The sequence below is a fragment of the Diabrotica virgifera genome, chromosome 2 (assembly GCF_917563875.1).
Source record: "Diabrotica virgifera virgifera chromosome 2, PGI_DIABVI_V3a".
Lineage (NCBI taxonomy): Eukaryota > Metazoa > Arthropoda > Insecta > Coleoptera > Chrysomelidae > Diabrotica > Diabrotica virgifera.
In genome coordinates, this window is record NC_065444.1 from 112588213 (window position 1) to 112592973 (window position 4761).

The window sequence follows — 4761 nt, forward strand, 5'->3', positions numbered from 1 at the left end:
AGCTCCAGCTATGCTGGGTCATATTAATAGTTTTTCGGCTTTCGTAAAAAAAATATCCCACATATTGAAGTTACTCACTGTATGATCCATCGCCAGGCCCTTATGGTCAAATATTTAAAACCTACACTGGAAGCCGTCATGCATAGTGTCATCAAGATTGTAAATTCTATCAAGGGACATGCACTAAACACGCGGCTATTTCGTGAATTATGTCAGGACGGTGAAGCTGAATATTCGGACCTACTTTATTATACAGAAGTAAGGTGACTCTCTCGCGAAAATGTACTAAATCGAGTATGGACTCTCAAAACTTAAGTCGAAATTTTTGGGGTTGATTAAAAAAATATTCTCGCAGATAAGTTTAAAAACTCTTCCTGAGTTACATATCTCGCATATTTAGCGGACATTTTTTAAAGTATAAATACTTATATTAAACAAAAAATTGTAAGGCAAGAATATTAATATCATTTCAGCGAGAGAAACAGTGTCAGCGAATTGGATAGTATAGTATATGGCTTAACACCCCATGTGGGGTTTCGCCGCTTTCGCTTTCTAGATCCATTTTACGGGGTGGATCAGTCCCCATGATCATTGTATTTGTTCACTAATATGTCACCATTTCTTCCGGTCTATTGCCCTCTCTTTCCATTTTGTAATTCCTGCTCCTCTTAGGTCCTCCTCTACTTCAGTTAACCATTTCGATCTGGGTCGACCACGTCTCCTTTTTCCTCCTGGTTGCCACAATATCATAGCTTTTGATACTGATTCTGGTCCTTGTCTCCATATGTGACCTAGCCATTTGGTTCTTTGTACTTTTATTTTCTTTACTATATCTTCACCATTTAATTCTTCTAAAATTTCTTTATTCGTTCTCCTTCTATAGTCTTGTTCTTCGATTCTCACTGGACCCAGTATTGTCCTTATTATCTTTCGTTCATTTATCCTTAATTTCTCTTCTTCTTTTTATGTCATAGTCATGGTTTCTGCTGCATACATCGTTATTGGTCTTATTATTGTTTTATATATATTCATTTTTGTTTGTTTGGTCAATATTTTACTCTTTAGTAGTTTTCTATTTGCTTGGAATACCCGGTTTGTCGCAGTTATTCTTTCTTCGATCTCCGTTTTTCTTTCCCCTTTGTTATTTATCATAACGCCCAGGTATTTAAATTTCTGTACTTCCTCGAATTTTTTATTTCCTATCCTTACCTCTCTGTTTTGTTCTGCTTTTCCGAGTCTCATTAATTTTGTTTTCTTTTCATTAATTCTTAGTCCCATCTTCTTTCCCTCTTCTTCTATCTCCATTAATAATTTTTTCATGATTTTTCGTGTTTTTGTTACTATCGCATACGCGTGTTTTTGTTACTATCATCTGCATACGCGATTAGTTGGTAACCTGATGCTCTTAGGTTTCCCTTATGGATCTTTCTTAACACAAACTTAAATAGTTAACACTGGTTAAATAGTGTTGCTGACAGTGAGTCACCTTGTCTCACTCCTTTATTTATTTCGAATTCTTCTGTTTCCCCCTTTTTGTGTTAGGATACTTATTTTTGATTTATTCATAGACATTTTTATTAGGTTTCTTAGTTTTTTACTTACTCCTTGATATTTTAGGGCTTTCATTATTTCCTTTCTTGGCATTGGTATTGTCCTATGATATTTTTTGTTTCATCTGTTAACCTTTTTTGTATTATTGACGATAATATTTTATAGGCAACGTTTAATAGTGTAATACCTCTGTAGTTCTTACACTCATGCTGGTCGCCTTTTTTATGGATCGTTATAATCTGTCCAATTTCCCACTCGTTCGGCATTGTCTCCTCTTTCCATATTTTCTTAATCAATTCATGTATTTTTTCATGCAATATGTCTCCTCCGTATTTTATTAGTTCTAGATTTATTCCGTCCTTCCCAGGTGCCTTTCCATTATTCCCTGTCGTTATAATGTTTTTTACTTCTTCTAATGTTGGTTCCTGTGTGTTCGTTTCTTCTTCGTCCACGTCTTCTATTTCATCATTTATAACTGGTTCAATTAGTAATTCTTTAAAGTGACTTGTCCATATTTCTTTATACTCTTTCTCTTCCTCGACAATTTTACCTTGTTTGTTTTTTATTCCTTTTAATTTACCTTTGAATGTTCTGTTTTCTTTTATTTTATTATAGAATTTTTTTGAATTTCTGTTGTATTTTTCGTTCTCTATTTCCTGAATCTTTAGATCTATCCATTGTCGTTTTTGTTTTCTGTTAATTTTTTTGCCCTCATTTCTCAGTAATTCGTAGTTTTCTCTGTCTTCTGCCGTGTTCGTTCTTATCCATTTTAATCTCGCTTCCACTTTTTTTTTTCATAATTTTTTGACATTCGATGTTGTACCATTCTTTTTTCTTCTCCTTCCTCTTTTTGCCAATTGTTTTTTCTGCTGCTTCCTGTATGGCGTCTTTTATGCAGCTCCACTCCCGTTTCACGTCGACACATTCTTGATTGTCATCCATTCTTAGATATTTTTCCAGTTCTTCCTGATATCTCCTTCTTACTTGCTCCTCTTTTAGTTCTTCAATGTCCCATTTCGTTTGTTTGCTTTTATTTTTACTCCTGCATGTTTTTTGTTTTATTTTTGCTGTTACCATGAAATGATCTGAGTCAGCACAGGCTCCTCTGTAGGATCTTACGTCTTTGATTGAAGATTGTCTCCGCCTGTTTATCAAAATATGGTCTATCTGAGATTTAGTTTGCAGATTTGGTGATATCCATGTTATTTTATGTTTGTTAGGATGCGGGAACTTCGTACTGCTTATGACCATGCCTGTTCTTGTTGCTAGGTTGCATAATCGTTGTCCATTGTCATTTGTCCTTTCATGTATTGTGTATCTTCCTGCTACAATTTCTGTGTATTGTTCTGTTCCTATTTGGGCATTGAAGTCTCCCAGTACCATGATCGTGTCTTCTTTGGGTATCTTTTCTATTTCTTCCTCTATATCATCGTACCATTTTTCTTTTTCTTCTCTGTTCGCATTTTCTGTAGGCGCATATACGTTTAGTAGTGACAAATTGCTTGGCTTTGCTTTTAGCGAATTGGATTAAAACTGCAATATTCGAGACAGAAAGTAGAACAGAACAAGATTAGCTTCTCTTTCAAGGTTATTTTGGAAGATTGCGAAAGTAATAGGTTTGTTCTAGCAAACAGTCAAACTTGTCAGCAAACAGTTGGTCAGTGAGATAACATAATACAGTCACCAGTGCTATCCGCTCTACTCGCGCTGGTCCGCTATTCGCTGATGGTTTCAACTGGTTGAAACTGATGCTAGAACAAACCTATTACTTTTGCTGACATCAAGGATACAATTGTAAGACATCTTATCAAACTCAGAAAGCGGTTTTCAGATTACTTTCCAGATCTTGATACACGTACTGTCAGTTGGAGTGTAGGTAGATCCTTTTAAATGTGAAATTGCTACGATACCAGAAGAACCTTCAGGTTTGGCAGAAGCAATTCTTGAACTTCGATTTAATACTGCAGCATGTATTCAAATTGAGAGTAAACCAAATCAGTCGTCTTTTTGGATGTCAAAAGCTGCAGGTTTTCAAAATTGCACATGAAGAGGCGGTTAAAAAATTGCTGCCATTTGAAACACCATATTTGTGCGAACAAGGCTTTTCCAATCTTAATGAACATAAAAATGAAGAATAGAAATCGATTAAACGCCGAAGACTGTATTCAAATCGCACTTGCATCAAAAAGTCCCAATTTTGAAGCAATTGTATCGAACATGAAACAACATCATTTCTCCAAAACGTGAAGGAAGAATGTTTTCAATGATTCTTTTTTTTTTTTTTAATTTTTTCAATTCTAATTTTTGTTTGTACCACCATTATTATTATTATTATAATTTGTTACAGTATTCCAAATTGTCAACCCTCAATTGTACCCCAATGGGTTTCAATTTGTTATATATATTATTTATATTATATTACTATTATTACCGTTATGTATTACTAGGTATTACATTGATAAATTGAATAAATTATGTTTAAATTAAATGTTTAGTTATTGTTTTCTTTTCAAAATTATCATGGGATGCTATAATATGAAAGATACTAAAAAGAGTCGATTTCGTTTTTTTTGCTCTTCGCCATGGGGTAATATTAACTTACACAAAAATACTGTGGGGTAATGAAAAAAAAAAAGTTCCCCAACCGCTGCAGTGTATATCGTTCGATCTTAGTGTTCTAATTCTAATTTTTTTAATAAAGTGTGTAGAATCACTGACGTACCTACGTTTTACACTGGTCAATAAATAGTTTAGTTAGCATCACTAGATCTTAGTGTTACATTCTAATTTTTTTGATAAAGTGTGTAGAATCACTGACGTACCTACGTTTTACACTGGCCAATAAATAGTTTAGGCAGCATCACTAGATATTTTTAGCATCGTATGTAGTTAGAGCCAATTGCACGACAATTTTTAAAGGAACATTTTATTTATAAACATGCTAGGTCATCCTTTTGCCTCTTGTACAATTTTCTTGATTTTGTCGTTCGATAGAACAAGTTGACTAGCTTTTCTCCGAACAATTCGTCTCTTTCACTTTATTGTAGGTGTTCGTGTCCAATAGAACTTTAGATTGCTATAATCCTCGGGTTTTATTTAGTGCGCCAGCGTCATTCATGGTTTGTATTGAAAAGCTTGATTAAACTCCAACTAACGCTTCTGTGTGAATTTTATGTATTATGTAAAAGTGGTGTAAATAAAATACATAAA